Raw genomic sequence first — 17,636 nt, 5'->3', positions numbered from 1 at the left:
TCCCCCCCACCCCCATGCCCGCCCCAGCCCCTGGCCTCCTCCTTCCCCCTTTCTCTCCCTGTCTTATTCTCTTTTCTTTTCTCCTTCCCCTTACTCTCCCTCCAGGTTCTCCACCTCAACTTTTCTTCCTCCCTCCTTCCTTCTTTCCTTTCTTTCTTGCCTTTTATTCTCCCCCACTTCCACTCCCCTCCATTTTCTCTTCCTCTCTTTACCATACAAATTTAGCAGTTAGCCTGCCATTTGGGCAAGAGCACTTGGAAAATCTCATTTTGCCTTCTTTCTCCCTCTATACTCTCAAACCCACAAATCTCTCTCTCTCTTTCTCCCTCTCTCTTTCTCTCTCTCTTCCCTCTCCCCTCCCCCCCCCCAATCCTCCATGCCCTGAAACCATTGTGTCCTAAAGTAGTCATGAGTTGGCACATTGAAGGAGGGGGGAACAGAGAATTGGGGAGATACTGTAGCCATTCCTGTATATGTTCACGCCTAGGGAAGATACTGCCTCATTCCCAGGAGGGAGTCCTGAGGGGTGGGGGTCACCCAGACCAGAGCAGAGACAATGAGTGGCTCAGCATCAGAGGAGGGCCTCTGAGTGTAGATACAGGGAAAGTGCACAAGGGCCTGGGTATCAGAGAGCAGCAGACTGCCATTGCAGCCCTCCCACAACTGAGAGATCCAGAGCAAGTGACTGACGCTCTGAGCTTATTCTTCCCATGCTGCAACACAGGATGTGACAGTGCTTTACCTTATCCTGGCCTGCAAAGCTGATGTAAGGTTCAAGAAATACAAAGAGGGGGCCAGCATTGTGGCTCAGTGGGTTAAGCTGCCACCTGTGACCCTGGCATCCCCTATGAGTGTAGGTTCAAGTCACAGCTGCTCCACTTCTGATCTAGCTCTCTGCTAATGCTCCCAGGAAAGCAGCTGAAGATGACCCAAGTACTTGGGCTCCTGCCACCCAGGGGAGTTCCTGGCTCTTGGCTTTGGCCTGGCCCAGCCCAAGCTGTTGTAACCAGCTGGGGAGTGAACCAGTGTGTGGAAGATCTCTCTATCGCCTTCCCTCTATCTCTGCCTTTCAGATAAATCCTACAAAGATTGTGACTGCAGTGTAAACTACAGAGGACCACAGAGATAACACGCAGACAGACACAGCCATTGCAGCCTCATCTGGCTGCCCAGCCCCACTCCATCCTGCTACACCAGGGAGAAGCAGTGGCCTCGCCCATCAAGCCAGTGCCTTCTAGTTTGAAAAGCACACTGACAGCTTTTCCACTTTTAACACAACTCTACAGAGGGAAGACATACTGTCAGTCCCATTTCACAGATGTGGGCACTGAGGCTGCAGCAGGTTTTAAGCAACTTCCCCGAGGTCAAAATGCTACGAGGTCATACAGCCAGGACTCAAGCCTCAGCTTTCAGGCTACAAAGTCCGTGCTCTTTCCCCTTTCCCTGTGGCTTCTCACTCGCCTTTAGGACACCTGTCTCTTACCAGCCCCCATTCCCTCTTTGTACTGTTTGTATGCCATCTCCCTTCAGCAATGTGAACTCGAAGGGAGCGAACAGATTCAGTGCAACCCAGTAAAAATGTTTACCAAATGAACGAAGGGCCCTCCCCTGCAGCATGGCCCTGGGTGTGGGGCTTGGTCTTAGAAAGTGAGTTACAACCAGATCTTCTCCTCTCAGAACTCCAGAAGCCTGCTACCTGGCCAAGAGTTGGCTCTGCTCTCTGGCAGGAGCAGCTTCCCTGGGGGAGGGGTCCTACCCAGCACCCTACACACACATTGCTCAGGCCCTGCCCCCAGCCCATGACAGCAGCCTCTGTAATGAATGACTCTGCAGTGGGGCCCAGCGAAAGGACAGGAGGGCACGAGACAAATCATAGCTGCCAGGCGCTAATCTTCCCCTGGGAAAGGCACCTCCACCCCCCTCATCCATCACTGGGCACTGGGCTGCCACTGTACCCCCCACACACCTAAGACAACCACCGGGCCCGTGGACGCATGGGACAACGCACAGAGGCAGTGTGCACGCAGGAGCTTCCTCACACGCAAAGCTGCCAACGCACAGAGGCCGTTCTTGCTCTGGACGAGGCCCGTGCCAGAAAAAGCCTCATGATTCCAAACAAACTGTGCCTAGGAATGAGGGCGTACCTCCAGGACAGCAACGCGGTGCAGAGCACACAGGGACGAAGAGAACAGGCTGTGGTCCTGAAAGGGGCCGTGGCTCAGCAGGGGAACGGAAACAGGCCAGGGGCCACGAGCTGGAATGGAAACGGGTGGCAGTGAGATGGGAGGAAGATGGAGCGTCCAGGAGTGATTCTCCCCCTCCCCCCCCCCCTGCCGAGCGCTTCAGAATCACGAGGAGGGCCTTGAAGGACAGGTGGAGTTTGCAGAGCAGAAGGGACCATGGTGAGCAACAGCCGAGTGTGGCAGGTGGAACCACAGGCAAGAGAGGGCAGTGCGCTGTGCAGGGAAAGACGGGCCTGAGGCCTGTCCACTGAGTGCCACGTTCAAAACACAGACAAGCCCACCCACACCACCCATTCCCAACACACGCCAGAACCCCAGCCTCTCTCTCTCTCACTCACACACAAAACACACTGGAATCCCCCACACACACCACATGCACACACTAGAATCCTAGTCTCTCTCTCTCTCTCTCTCTCTCTCTCTCTCTCTCTCTCTCACACACACACACACACACATACATACACACACACAGGAATCCTAGCCTCTCTCTCTCTCACCTCTTTCTCTCTCACACACACACACATACACACACACACATCAGAATCCCAGCTTCTCTCTCCCTCCCTCTCCCCCCCGACAGGAATCCCAGCCTCTCTTTCTCTCTTTCACCCACACATAACAGAATCGCAGCCCCCAGCCTCTCTCTCTTTCACACACACACACGCACACACGCTGGAGTCCCAGCCTCATGAAAGAGGAGCGCGTTCCACTCCTGCCCAAGATGGAAGTCATGACGCTGTATCTGCGACAGGTGCATCTTCTCCACCGAGGAGGCTACGGTGGCAGGGTCCTCTCTCCATAAGCCAGGTCACCATGCACAGTCCCCCTGCTGCTCAGCACTCACACAGCTCTGCTGCAAGAATGCTACTTGCGCTGTCTCCCACTAGAACATAAGCCCCACGGGGCTGCGCATGTCTGACTGCCGAATCACCAGAACACAGACCTCGGCTCGGCACAGAGTAGGTGTTCAACGCCTTTTGTAGAATGCGCGACTGACCTGGTGACCTCACTTCACAAGGCCGTTATGCCGTGAAACAGGTACGGCTGTCACCGCATCACCACCACCCCAGTTCGCAGGAGAGAGACACAAGTTGTCTGCCAGTCACACGGCCAGTGAATGGGGGGTCCCGGCGCCCAGCCCAGCCCTGTGGTCAGCAGGGACACTCTCCCACTCTTCCTGCTATGCTGGGAGCAGCAGCTGTACTGCGGACACTTCTATCTCAGCACTCGTGGTGACGCATCCTCTCCCCGGCGCTGGGTAATGACGAGCTTCTCTGAGAAGGCACTAAGTAGACATTTCTGCAGCCTCCTACACTGAGTGGCCCGCTGTCACGGAGCCCCAGGAACAACAACACCCCATTCCCGAAGCACAGGAACCTAGGACTCACTTGCTTTGCAGAACTCTGTGCCAACCCCAAGAGGATCCGGCCCAGCGCTGTCAATGCAGCCGAACTTCTCTGGGCATCTCCCGGGGAGACGGGAGGAGCAGAAGGGGAGGCCGCCAACACTTGGGGGTCACCTGCTGCATCCCAGACACTTCACTGCCCAGCAGAGGAGCTAGTATCCCCATTTCACAGAGGAGAAAACCAAGGGTCAGGTTCAACACACCAGAGTCCTGCTGTGCGGCAGGAATCAACTCAGGCTGCGGGGAATTGGAGACACAGCTCCTGCCCCCACGGTGCCTGCACCCTCAGGGGGAGACACAGGCGGTGACCAAGCAGATGAGAAAAGCGGCTTCCTTCCAGAGAGCACAAGGTCATGATGAGAGCTGGGAGGAAGTGCAGGGGCCGATCCGAGAGCGCTGGGGGTCTACTGCAGAGAATAAAGCCTTCGTGGTACCCAGGGCCCCTCAGCTAGAAACTGAGTCACTTCATCTCTGGATCCGCACCCCAAGCAGAGGAGGAGGGTGGGAGGGAGAGAGGGAAGCTGTCCACCTGCGCCTGTCCCGCTATGAAGACAGAAATCCAGACAGAAGAACTGCAGGAAAAGCAACATTTTTTTTGACAGGCAGAGTGGATAGTGAGAGAGAGACAGAGAGAAAGGTCTTCCTTTTTGCCGCTGGTTCACCCTCCAATGGCCGCTGCGGCCGGCACATCTCGCTGATCCGAAGCCAGGAGCCAGGTGCTTCTCCTGGTCTCCCACACGGGTGCAGGGCCCAAGGACTTGGGCCATCCTCCACTGCCTTCCCGAGCCATAGCAGAGAGCTGGCCTGGAAGATGGACAACCGGGACAGAATCTGGCGCCCCAACCAGGACTAGAACCCGGTGTGCCGGCGCCACAGGTGGAGGATTAGCCTATTGAGCCGTGGCGCTGGCTGAAAAGCAACATTCATAAGACCCCTGGACTCCAGCTCTCTGAGAAAACAGGAATCTGATCTCACCCAGCTTGGTGGGAACATCGGAGCAGGGCATCCCAGAGCTGTGGGTGAGTGGAGGCCGCAGGCTCACACAAGTAGGGCTTGGTGAGCGGTTAGGAGCCAGGTGGTCAGGGTTTGGCGTCAGCTCAGCTACTGTAGGGCACAGAGCTTCAGAAGGGCCCTTCGACTCTTTGTCAGTTTCCCCACCTATAAAATGGGGATGATGGCACCCAACCCGATGGCTGTGGGAAGGACCATGTGAATCAACACCCGTGCCGCACTCCTGACATCCAGAGAGCCGTGGAAAGGCATCAGCACTGAGCACCGGCTGGGGTGGGAGGCGGGGGTCCACGCAACTCTGGGGATACAGCAGGGACAGGCAGGAGAGAGGTGGAGGGAAGCGAAAGCGAGTGTGCAGTTACAAGGTTTCCCTTCAACTTCCCCAAAGCTTAATAGATTTCTAAATGGGCTTATTATCACCACCTATGCATTCTCTTAAAGGACCTAATTATAAAACACCAAACTAGCTAATTAGGTTTCCTGAGCTCGCCGTGACACAGGTGCAAACAGGCTCTCTGGATGGTGGCCCTAGCAGAGCCCGCACAGCCAGCGCCCATCGGTGGGGGGCGGGGCCTGCCTGCAGCCACTTAATGAGGCCTGTGACCGTGGGCCCCTGCTGCCGCTGCCGCTGCCCAGCTGCGAGACCTCACTCACCGTGCCCTCTCTCGCCAGGGGACGTGGGAGCGGGAGACCCGCAGACCAAGCAGCCCAGGTTCCCGAGGGCTCCTCTGGGCTTGGGGCTGTGGATGCTGCAAGTGGATGCTCACAGCCTCCCACTCCGGAGGGGCTGCCTCTGGGCACGGTGGCCCAGGAGTCAGGTTGCTGCCCCAGCCCTCTCTGCAGGTCAAATGCCCAGGGTCGCCCTGCTGAGAACACGCACGTGTCTCACACAGCACCGGACGCAGGGTGCGCTCGTCCACAGTGAGCAGCAGAGACGGAAGGCTGTGCTCCCCACCCCCAGCCCCCACCCAGAGGACGTGTCGGGTGGGTAAGGGACAAGGGCTGGGATGGGGGCCACCTGCAACCTGCTCTCTCCTACTGGATTTCCCCAAGCTGGTAGCCTCAGCAGCACCTGGGCGCTTGTTAGAAATGCAAATGACGGGGTGGGGTCTTGCCAACCCCGTTTAAAGAAGCCTTCCAGATGGTTCCACCAAAAGCTCCAGTTTAAGGAGCCCTGCTCTCCCCTGGCCAGGAGGAGGCCGTTAATCAACACAGCTGCCCCTGACGGTGCAGCTGGCTGAGGGTGGGGTGCAGAAGGGCCTGTTTCTTAAATTAAACTAGACGATGGCCATTAAGGGGGCAGCCCCCGCACATGATGAATTCTCCTTGGGCTCAAAGGGGCAGGCAGGACTTGGACAGCAAATGGTGATCCCCACGTGCCCGCCCTCCTTCCTCCACCACCCTGGCTGTCTCCAGGTCCCCATTGCAGAGTCTGTCTCTTTGCAGCCACCAGTGCCCCGAGCTCCACACCACCGTGCCCTTCTCCAAGCATCGTTCCAGTTCTGTCCCTGTCCCCCGCTCCTCTGCAGCCACCCCAGGCCTCCAGGCCAAACTCAGAGCAGAGCCCTTAAGAGCCTTTGCCGTGTTGGGTCTGCAGCAGCAATGCTACAGCTGCCCCTGGGAACCTCCTACATGGAAGCCAAGCTGGGATGCAAACCTGATCTCTTCCCAGCACACCCCCTCCCCCGGGGCAGCCCAATCTGTCTCCCCTTCACAGCCCATCCCCAAGGCGGGGACTCTTATTTTCCATGGTCACTGGCCACTGCGCCCCAAGCTCCATGGCTGTTGCCTCCTACCCAGCCGTGTGTCTCTGCTGGGCAGATTTCACGGGATGTTCTCAGGCACTGTTGTAACAGCACCAGCTGCACAGAAATCAGACAGCAGGAGAAACTGCTCCCGTTACACAACCAGATAACTGCCCAGACGAGGTCGCCTTCCCTGTGTCAGCTGCTTTGGGAAACTGAGGCCCCAGCCGCTGTGTCACTTCCAGGCCCTCTTGGCTATAGCATCATCAGAAATAACTTTTCAAGGCGTAAGTCCAGGAAGAAACCATGCATCCTCTTGTTAAGCAACATGAATTAGAGAGCCGCCATTTTTCCCTCTTTGCTTCGGCTGCTAGAGAGCTCAGAGCTTGAGTTTACATTGAGTTGTAGACATTGACAGATCTGATTTTTTTTTTTTAAATAAGTGGATAGTTTGGTTTTTGTCCTCTGTCCTGTTCACAATTGCAGACAAGCACAGGAGACCGGAAGGGCCGAGGGGCAGATCAAGAGTTGACATCAGGAAAGGGCATGTTTCCATCCCCCCTGGTCTCGGCACAGACACTGGTGGGGTGCGATGGAAGGGGATGAGCGAGGAGGCTGCCCCGCTGGCCAGACCCCCGCCCCGGGGCTGCTGGGGGCTGAGACTCAAGTTAACCATGGCGGAAGAGAGAAGAGGGCCCAGGGGTGGGGCTGGGGCCCCCGCTGGCCTCCCCATCCTCCACTTCTACCCCTGCCCCCTCAGTGCCTCTCTCAAGGGTCTCCAGGACCCCTGCTTTAGACTTGGGTCTCAGAGGGTAGAAAATGAAGTAAGTGAAGATTCAGACGCTTGGAAATATAAACTAGGCCATCGCTGAGGGCCAAGGCCCCACGGGACACTCCGTGTGTAGCTCCCACAGCAGAGACTTCCAGGCCAGCCCAATGCTGTGTGGCTCAGAGGCAAATCGCTGACCTCTCTGGGCCCTGGCTTCCTTCCCCAAATAAAAACCGAAAGTGGGGTCAGTGAGGGTCACCGCGTCAGTGCTGTCAGATCCAGCCCTGCAGAGCCCCGGGGTTCCTGGGAGCCCCTCAAAGAGCTGCTCAGCCAGGAAGCAGGGCAGGGTCCCGATGCCCCTGCTTCGCCTGAGCCCTGCCACTTCTGCCAGCTTGGCATGTGACATCTGTGGACAGGATTTTCTTTAATACCTAAGCCGCAGGTGCCACGGCTTTGAGAGGTCTGGAAGCCCACACCCAGGCCTTGCCAGCTCTCACCGACTGAAGCAAACCAGAGTGCTAGGGCAGCGGAGTGTGCGGGGCGGGCCCAGCCGAGGCCACTTCGCACTCTGCACCTCACTCCACACCTCTCAGACATGGGTGAGCCTGCCTGTCTCTAGGGCCACGGAGGAGAGATACTGCACCTGCAAACACCCAGACGGCCCCTGTCACCCCGCAGGGTCCACACGCGTGCCCACAGGACCCATTCTCACCAATCCACACTGGCCTACCCCCTCCTTCCACCGATAGATCCCGAGCCCCCGGGGCTGGGCCAAGGCAAACGCAGCTCAACAAAGCCTTCGGCGGCTAAAGAAGCAGAGGCGCAACGAGAAAGGACCCCGCGTTCTGGAAGCTCAGGTGGCCCGGGGAGACCCACTGATGACAGGGAGGGGACACGGCAATGCCAGAAAACAGGGGGAGCCGAGGAGACAGACCTGGGGTCAAGTCAAACCTTGCACAAATCGCTCTACCTCTCTGAACCTCCTCTCCTCTCTCACAATAGGAACGTGAAGCGGAGGCTTCCAGAAGCTGTGTGTCCACCCCCGGCACAGAGGTGCGGGCACGGTGTCATGGTTGTTACCCCGGCCAGGGGCTTCCTCACCCCTGCAGGATGGGGGCCTGGCCAGTGCTGGTGGCCCTGGGCTTTGGGGTTAACCAGAGGATCCTTTAACATACAAAGAAACTCCAAACCGCTTAAGCTCAGCCGAGGCACACAGGACCCAGCGCCCGGCGAACGCTGGCCCCAAATCCTGGGCTCCATTGTGGTGTCTGGAAATCTGTTAAAATTTCACACAATTTCCTGCACAGCAGTGTGCTTCCTAACGCTGGGAGCCAAGCCGGCCCCGTAATTGGGACTGGAGTGGGGTAGAGTCCAAAGCAATTAATCCAGCCTCCTTCCTTGTTTGCGCCAGGATAAGCCTGACGGGGTGGAGAGTAATTGGAAAGGAGCGGCCTCCATCCCCAACTCCAAATTAATATTTTCCTGCCCTGATTTAATTCCGCCCGGGAACAGTGACACAGAGACACGCCGTGTCACGCGCTAAGTAATCTGCCACAAGGCACCTGAGGAGGAGGAGGAAAGGGCGTCTTTTCTCTGAGTTGGGGAGCTGGGGGGCGGCGGGGGCGGCTGGCCAGGCAGACCCTCAGAACGGGAGAGCCTTCCAAGGACGTCTGCAGTCTAGCCCCGCGCCCAGTGCAGGAACACGCCACTAGGAGGGGGACAGCAGACAGGAGTTCAAATCCTGGCTCTGCCACTCGGGAAGCGTATGACACCGCCCCCCCGCCCCGCCCCAGACAAGTCATTCCACCGCACAAGCCTCGGCTTCCTCTTCTGTAAAATGGACGCACTGGCGCCCTCGGGAGAGACTGCGGGAAGCGCAGCAGGGGAGCGGGAACGGCAGCCTCTCCCCTGACATCCTAGGTCTTACAGCCAGGAGCCGAGCGCAGCGCTAAATGTCTAAAGGTAAATCAAACACGGCCCCGGTCGTGGCCAGCTTGCACTTCAGCCCCACGCAACCCAAGGCTGGCGGTACCCGCAGCTGTTTCACGCGAGCTGGCTCCCCGCCTCCGCTGTTGGCAGCCGTGGGCAGCGGATGCACCAAGGCATCACCTGCGAACGCTCCATCACCTGCCGCCTGTCCCGTGGCCGGTGTGTCTGCAGGTGCACTGGCCTCCCCTCCAGCCCCTCATCCCCCGCCTCTGGCGCAGCGCTAGAGCTAGCTGGGGAAAGAGGTCTGGGTGCTGCACATTTCTGCGGAAGCTCCCAGCCGTGCCCTGGGCCCTCCTCAGTTGGCTCCGACATCCTTTAGTGGGGAGGAGGGGGCCCCACTTGATCCTCTCTCAGCCCCGGGGTTCGTGCCTTGACCGAGGCAGGACTGAGCGAACCACCCACCTTCACTCCCTCACCGCCCATCCCTGCCAGGTAAGCCACTTCCACTGAGGCCTGGCTCTTGGCCTCTGAGGGGCAGCAAACAGAGACAGGTATCCCGCATGCCCTGAGGCCTGAGCGGCTTTCTGGGGGACCCCTGTAACAAAAGGCACAGCAAGGGACAGAGGGGCAGACACCACGCCTCCGCACTGCACCTGCAGGACTTAGAGGCCCTGCCATAGGAGCCTGGGGGAGGGGCAGAGGTGCCCCAGAAGGGGTTGGGCACACTTTCCCCTGAGTGCATCCGGACTCCACCCACCCACTTCAAGGGCCACCAGGCAGTAGGAAGGCCACAGGCTCACGGAGGGCCAGGAGCCCCCGGGGAAGGGATGAACAGAAAGTCCAGGATGGGGAGGAGGAAGATGCCTCCACTGGCTCCAAACCCGGGGCCAGAGCAGGGAGTTCCGGGGAAACCTGGCGTTCAGCAAAACTGCAGGGAAGCGCTATGCAAATGTCGGCCTGGGGAGAGGAGGGGGAGGAATGGGAGTAAAGCAGACATTAAATCAAACCAGTAGGAGAATAATAGCTAAACTCCTTCTTACTTGTAGCACTCAATTCTGCAGTCGATACGGTCAGGAATGAACGGATGGCCCGCTAAGAGCCACATCTACATACAGCGCGGGCTGCACCCCAAACTCCGTGAGGGGCACCAGCCGCACCCTGCACCTTCCACCCACAGGGGCAAAGGGGCAGGGGGAGCAGGGACCAAATCTAGACCCTCCACCGGACCAGGGCACGGCCAGAAGAGCCCTCCTGGGGGCTGAGACGAGGGCCAAGACAAGGAGCGCAGCTTGATGGAGTCAAGGGGCGCGATTCTGCGGTTGGCCGTCGTGCAAAGATCCGGGAGAAGCAGGGGGAACATGGCCTGGGGGAGCACGGGGCAGGCGGTCTGTGTCCCACCAAGCCCTGTGCTGCTGCGTGAGGGAAGCGGAATGAAAAACCACCGCCACCACCTGGGATCGGGGAGGGAGGGAGGCCAGGGAGGCGCGGGGTCCCCGTGGGGTGCGATGCCCCACGCCTGTCTCCCAGGAAAACGTCTATGAAGTCCAAATGCTCCCCCACGCTCGGGGACCGCACAGGCATGCACAACGCAAGGCTCAGGGGACCCAGAGTGCAGCCACACTGCCTGCGGGATCCTCACGGGCCACCCCAGTGCCTCCAACCCACAGCCGATAGGGGGCAGCTACAGACCTGACCTGGTCCCGCCCTTGGCCAAAGACCAGCGGGGCGCACACAGCAGACGGGTCAGTTCAGAGCAGGGCCTAAACTCTGCGAGCCAGGCAGGCTGCAGGGCCAGAGGGCAAAGGCGCATCTTGCCTGAGCGCTGGGAGCCAGGCTGGGCCAGCACCTCACACTTCCTCACTCGTCTTCAGACCTCAGCTCAGAGAGGTTAAGAGAAGGCTCTGGGACACACAGCTGGGAGGGGAGAGATGTGAACCCGTGCCTGTAACTTTATTTTTTTTTTTTTTAGTTTATTTTCATCTACTTGATAGGCAGAGTCGGGGAGGGGGGGAGGAAGGAGAGAGAGAGAGAATCTTTCATCTTTCATCTTTCATCTGCTGGTTCACTCCTCAAATGTTCATAATGGTCAAAGCTGGGCCAGGCCAAAGCTAGGAGCCAGCAACTCCATCCGGGTCTCCCACTTGGGTGCAGGGGCCCAAGCACTTGGACCATGTTCTGCTGCTTTCCCAGGCCATAGCAGAGAGCTGGATGGGAAGCAGAGGACTTGAACCAGTGCTCAGATACAAGATGTGGGTGTCCTGTGCGGCAGCCTAACCCACGGGGCCATGACACCAGCCCCCCACCCCTCTACCCCCGTCTGTAGCTTTAGAGACCAGCTCTGCTCAGACTCCCTGGGGGAAACTCCTCGGGTGTCCCACTTACCTAGAAACAGCGACGGGGACGCTGGTGGTGGACGTGCAGCGGCTCCTTCCCTCAGTCTACACTGAGCAGCCTCAGTCTACACTGCTGTCTCCAAGCTCCTCCCCGACATGTGACGGACCCTCCCCTTCAGCCTACCCAGTGTCACACCGCTAATCTCAGGGATTCCAGGACACCTCCTGCTTCCCTCGGAGCCCACATCTCTCTCCTGCTATCACCTCCCTGGCTCTGTGGGAGCACAGCCTACTCCCTGGCCAGAGGGCCCCGTACATGGAGTTCTCCCTCTGTCTCCTGCTGTAGCGATTGGTGCATGACAGGACATGTGACCTAAGCTGAGCCAGTGAAATTCAGTCCTGGGAATTTGCCTACCACTGCTGGGAAGGCATATTTCCTTTCTCCAGGTTATTAAACCACATGGATATGAGCCTATCACTATTGGCAGCCTTCTTGTCACCATGAGGTGAGGTCCTGCCGAAAAGAGCTGAGAGACAGACAGACGTCTGGTACTTCCAAATCCCACTGCAGCCGAAGACGCCCTGGCTTCCTCAATAATCAGTATTCCTTCCTCCCTTCTGCTCAGCCAATTTGCCTTTGGGTTCCTATCAGCAGTGTTCCCCAAGCTGAAACAAGCTGGGACGACAGAGGTGTGGGCATCTCGTGGGAATTGTTCTGAGTCCCTTGAAGGGATCACAGATGAACTGAGTCAAATTTATCTTTGACAGCAGAAGACACTACGTGCCAGGCAAATGAAGTCACTGACCTAGGACCACACAGCCAGTACGGACAGAACCGAGACTCCCATGCAACCCCTGAGATCCTTGCTCCTGGGGGAGGCACTTGGCCTAGCAGCTACGATGCTGATTAAGACGCCCGCGCCCTACACTGGAGTGCCTGGGCTTGGCACCTGGCTCTGGCTCCTGAGTCCAGCTTCCCGCTAGCAAGGGTCCTGGGAGACAGCGGTGGCGGCTCAGTAACCGGGTTCCTGCCGCCCGCGTGGGGCTGCAGTGCACAGTCCCAGCTTGGTCCTGAGCCCAGCCCCAGCCACTGTGGGCATTTGGGGAGTGAACCAATAATGAGAATGATTTTCTCTCTCTCTCCCTCTCTCTTCCCCTCTCCCTCTCTCTCTCTCTACGCCCCTTCCCATCTCTCTGCTTCCCAAATAAATAAAATTTTAAAAACTTTTTATTGATTTATTTGAAACGCAGAGTGGCAGAGAGACAGGGGGAGACAGAGACAGACAGAGAGGGGCAGAGAGAGACAAAGAGAGCGATGTATATACATATATCATATATATATGAGAGAGAGCGTGCTCTTCTGTCATTCCCCGAATGGCCTCCACAGCCAGGTCAGGGTGACCAGATGGCGCCCCCTGGCAAATGGACTGGGAGAAGGGGTGACAGACGCACGTTTGTCCAAGCACAGACGTCAGGAGCCCCACATCCCCACCACCCCTCCTGCCCCTTCCCCATCATCAGAGTACCCTAGTTCAGAGCAGGGCTGCTGTTTTCAGCCTGGACCCTGGAGGGAAGCCACACGGAGCAGAGTCCCAGACGACCCGCAGCAGACAGGCACCCAGAGCAACTCGGCGGCGGCAGACCACCGAGATCTGGAGACTGCTCGTTTCTGACCACAGAGATCTGGAGATTGCTCGTTTCTGACCGTGCACCAGCTCAAGTCGACAAACAAGGCAGTGTTCGCAGCGCCAAGGCCGCCTCTATAGCTCAACAGGATAAGCAGCTCAGATGTGTCTCTTCCGGGCACAGGAGTCACATGGGGAACACAGGGCTGGCACTGCAGTTAAGGGGCCGCCTGTATCCTGGAACACAGCGCCAGTTCGAGTCCCGGCTGCTCCACTTCCAATCCAGCTCCGTGCTAATGCGCCTGGGAAAGCAGTGGAGGATGGTCCAAGGGCTTGGACCCTGCCATGCATGCAGGAGGCACAGCTGGAGTTCCTGACTCCTGGTTTCAGCCTGGCCCAGCCCTGGCCTTTGAGGCTACTTGCAGAGTGAACCAGCAGATGGAACACCTCTCCCCTTCTGTCAGACTCTGTCATTCAAAGAAATAAAATGAGTCTTAATAATAAAATGCAGATTCGCAGATCTTTGTTCCCTGAGATTTGGGAACAGATCAGTCAAGGAGGCACCCACAACCCCGTATTAACACTCTCAGGATACCGTGTGGGCTGTCAACAAACCACACTCTGAAAAAGCCAGACCTAATGAGTCCCATCTTTTTATTGTCCAGAACAATGCCCAGAGAGGCACAGCAACTCACCGGAGGTCACACAGCAAGGCGCTAACCACAAAACAAATCGCCTCTTTTCCCTGGGGCAGTGTCCTTGGCCAGAAAAAACTCACAGACTGAAACCACAGTTGCAAAGAGAAACCAGCGAGGAAGGCCAAGGAATCCAGGCTGAGCCAGGGCCCGGGGTCCGAGCTGAACAGGCGGCTACCTCGTGGGGGCAGATGAACAGGGGGTTTCCTGGGGTCTTTCCTGGAAAGGGAGCTGGTGAGGGGAAGGGAGTGAGATTATAGAGCTGGGGGCAAGAGGAGAGCGAGAGAGAAGGGGGGCAAGCTGTGCAGCCGCGGCGAGCCCCGGCACCCCAGCAGGTCTGCAGGAGCCGCCCCAGCCCTCTTCGATTTTGATGTACAGTTTGAAACAAATCAATAGCGGTATAATAATACTCAGCACGCTGTGTAATTTTTATATCATTAGTTTTCATTTTCCGCTCCCCATGCATCAAAAAACTTACAACGGGCTCGTAAAGTTTATTTAGTATTCCATGAATTCCTAATCAGTTTCATTTCATAATGATTCAGGAGCCGCCCGCTGCCTAGGCCCCCGTGTCAAAAAATCGATAAAACCAACACAGTTTTCCTGATGGTGGCTGCAAAAGGATCTATTGTCGGAGAATTATGATTTATGCCCTGGCCTGGACCGCGAGCAGCAGCCTCCGCCCGGTGGCTCAGGGCTGAGGTCTCGGCCAATAATGATTTATGCACCTTCAGATGGCCCCGCCCTGGCACCCCCTCCCTAGGCCCCAGCTGGCCCCTGACACTGGGGGAGGGAAGGGGGAAGGAGAAGGCATGGGGAGAGGCCCCACGCGTCCTCAGAGCAGGCCTGCAAGGGCTCAGCATCTGCCTCTATGTCCCCCCACCGCCTGGGGAGCCCCACCTGACCCCAAGGAGCTGCAGAGGAAGCAGGACTGGCAGGTGTGGGCAGGTGGAGCAGGGCACACTGGCGCCCCGCTGTCGCTCTCGCAGCAGTCCAGCGCTCTGGTGCCCTCACTGGGGAGCCCCTGGCCGCCTCCTCCTGTCCACTGCAGCTGCTTCCATCCGTCCTTGCCCTGCCCCAGAGGCTCCAGGGAGAGCTGTCCCACAGTCAAGGCCAAGGTGTCCCAAAGGCCTCAGCTGGACCCCGGGGGCACAGACAGCAGCAGCTGGGGATCCAGAGGCTGGGAGATGGTTTTTGAGACTCCTGAGGTGGAACAGGGATGGGCTGGAACCTCACATCCTCACAAGGGTTTCAGGACCCTCCACCCCCATGGAGGCCCCAGCCCCTTGCGCCCCTGCTTGGTGATTAACGGGCCTAGGAGACATGTTAATGGGATGGGCATCAAGTCCCACAATTGGTTTAATTAACAGCGACTAACCTGGCTGGGATAGAGAGATCCCAGGGTGACTTCTCAGGGGAGAAGGGGCCAAGTGGGGCCATAGCAGGTGCACGCCCCACCCCCATTGGCAGATTTCCCGGTTCCCCTGCTAGACACATCAGGGATGGCTGGGGGGTTTCCCTGGGGTGAGCTGAGAGGGGCAGAGATTTGGGGTCCACACCCCTACAGAGACTTCTAGCACTGTAGCCCCCGACTCTAGTGAGAATAATGGGCTTGTTCCCCCCACCTATATTCTGTCCCTCATTCACTCACCAAACACCCTGGGACACCACCCAGCCACTGGCTTTGCACGTGGTCAGAGAGGAAGAGGAGGGACCTGCTCTCCACCACGCAGCTAGTAAGGGCAAAGCTGGGCCCTGCCAGGGCTGAGGGCACGGGCACCTGCCCACCCTGCCCTCTGCACCCCCGCAGCCCCCTCCCCTGCCCTGGGCTGCTCTGTCCCTCTGCTTCCACCCCTCCCCCCAGGCGCACAGCAGCACGGAAGAGCCTAGACTTTGAAGCCAGACCTGGATTCAAGTCCTGCTTTCTTTCTGAGCCATCACAGACAATTGAATCAATTTTTCCAAACCTGGTTTTCCTCCAATGTAAAATGAGTAACTGGGGCCAGTGTTGTGGTACACGGGGTTAAGCTGCCACCTGCGATCCCGGCATCCCATCGAGTTCAAGCTACTCCACTTCTGATCCAGCTCCCTGCTAATGGCCTGGGAAGGCAACAGAGGATGGCCTAAGTGCGTGGGCCCTTGCATCTATGTGGGAGACCTGGATGAATTCCTGGATCCAGCCTGGCCATTGCAGCCATTTGGGGAGTGAACCAACAGATGGAAAATCTATGTATCTACCTCTCTCTCTCTCTCTCCCTTTCTCTGTGTAACTCTGCCTTCTCGATAAGTCTTTAAAACAAACAAGCTGGAGTCATGGTTCCTGCCCAACAGACAGCTTTGAGTCAAAAGAGCTGGGAGACCTTGCCCTGCTCGCCCGCAGCCTACGAACCACACTGGTCTCCTGGGAGTCACCTGCATGGCCCTGGCTCTGCTCTCTCCCCTCCCAGGGTCATCAGGCACAGGCACCACCCAGGCTTGGTCCACCATTTGTGATGGCACCAGGGTGGAGGGAGCTGAACCCTGCCCTCCCCACGTGAACCTGAGCCGAAGCCCCGCCCGCACCTCAGCTTCCCCGGACAAAGGTTTCATGTTCCAGGGACCAGCAGCTTCTCCCAGGCCAGGGTCAGAGGGTGGGAAGGGCTGGGTGAGGAGGGAGGGCCCCTGTGCTGGGATGGGAGGCGGGGAGGGGCCCAGGCCTGGGGCAGCCCCAGAGGAATGGAGAAGCCGGGCCTCTCCTCTCCTTGCCTCTGCTGCCGCCCCTCCCAGTCCCCCGAGCACAGTGACCAGAAGCCCCACTCCCCTCTCAGCGCCATTTCCAGATCCCTGCAAACACACAGGGGCTCCCCGACCTCATGCACAACGTTGGGGCTCCAGCTGTCTTTCCTCCACTCCCTCCTTCTGCCAGAGACCAGAGCCAGCCAGGCTCACTGGGCCCTGTCAGAGACTTGGTCTCAGCTGCCCCTTGACCGAACAGAAAGGGACTAACTCAAGCTCTCTGAGCCTCAGCCGCTCCACCTGTGAAATGGGCTCAGTTGGAGTTTACTTGTCAAAGTGAGGGCCAGGGCTGATCACCGTGCCCTGGGGACTCCTTAATTCAACGGCCCTCTGACTGTATCACAGAAACCGCAGTCCCAGGACCCTGGGCCGAAGCTAGGACCCCCACCCCCACCCCAGCAGCAATGCTACAACTGACAGAGCTTTCCACCGGCAACCCCGGGGACCACAACTAGGGGACACCGAAAGGCACAAAGCAAAGGGGAAAAGAGAGAAGGACCTGGAGGCCTCCGTGTCGCATGGGGCCGAGGGCATCCTGGGGCAGGAGGGAGCACGCTCTGGTGCCACTGGGGCCTGGTTTTGGAGAGGAAGCCGGCCACCCGCCGGGGGATGGGAACCCCGGCTGCTCCTGTGTAATAGCCCCGAGCTCATAGGAGTGCCCTGTGGACTCAACAGGAATTGACAGAACGGAAGAACAGAAAAGGGGCCTTGGTGGCAGAAACAGGGGGGTCTGTGGCTCGCACAGCGGCCAGGTGACTTCTGTATGACCTTCAGGAAGTGACTCAGCAGCTCAAAGCCGCGGCACCGCCACCTGCACGGGGAAAGCCGTCACTTGTCTCCCTCCCTCCAGGTGCCACTTAGCACACAGCACAGGCGCCCAGCAGCTGCGCCCTGTCACTGTGTGCTGCCGGCATGGTGCCTGGCCTATGCAAAGGGGGTTCGATAACTGGGGAGCAGGCAGGCACCGTGGAGCCACATCACACGTCAGAGCACCTGGGATGGACTCCCACCCCTGCTTCTGGTCCAGCTTCCTACAAATGAGCACCCTGGGAGACAGACGATGATGGCCCAAAGACCTGGGCCCCTGCTACCCACAGCGGAGACCC

General features: G+C 58.3%; 1 protein-coding gene across 1 annotated transcript in view; it reads right to left on the bottom strand.

Annotated features, from left to right (window-relative positions):
• Positions 1–2,211: 2,211 nt before the first annotated feature.
• Positions 2,212–17,636, bottom strand: part of MRM1 (mitochondrial rRNA methyltransferase 1) — an 84,585-nt gene continuing 69,160 nt past the window's right edge. Inside the window, exon 8 of the transcript XR_009868523.1 lies at positions 2,212–2,254. The gene's annotated coding sequence lies outside the window, so the exon portion shown is untranslated. The remainder of the gene's footprint in view (positions 2,255–17,636) is intronic.

Source organism: Lepus europaeus, chromosome 18 (assembly GCF_033115175.1).
Source record: "Lepus europaeus isolate LE1 chromosome 18, mLepTim1.pri, whole genome shotgun sequence".
Classification (NCBI taxonomy): domain Eukaryota; kingdom Metazoa; phylum Chordata; class Mammalia; order Lagomorpha; family Leporidae; genus Lepus; species Lepus europaeus.
This window is presented reverse-complemented; position numbering and strand designations above follow the sequence as displayed.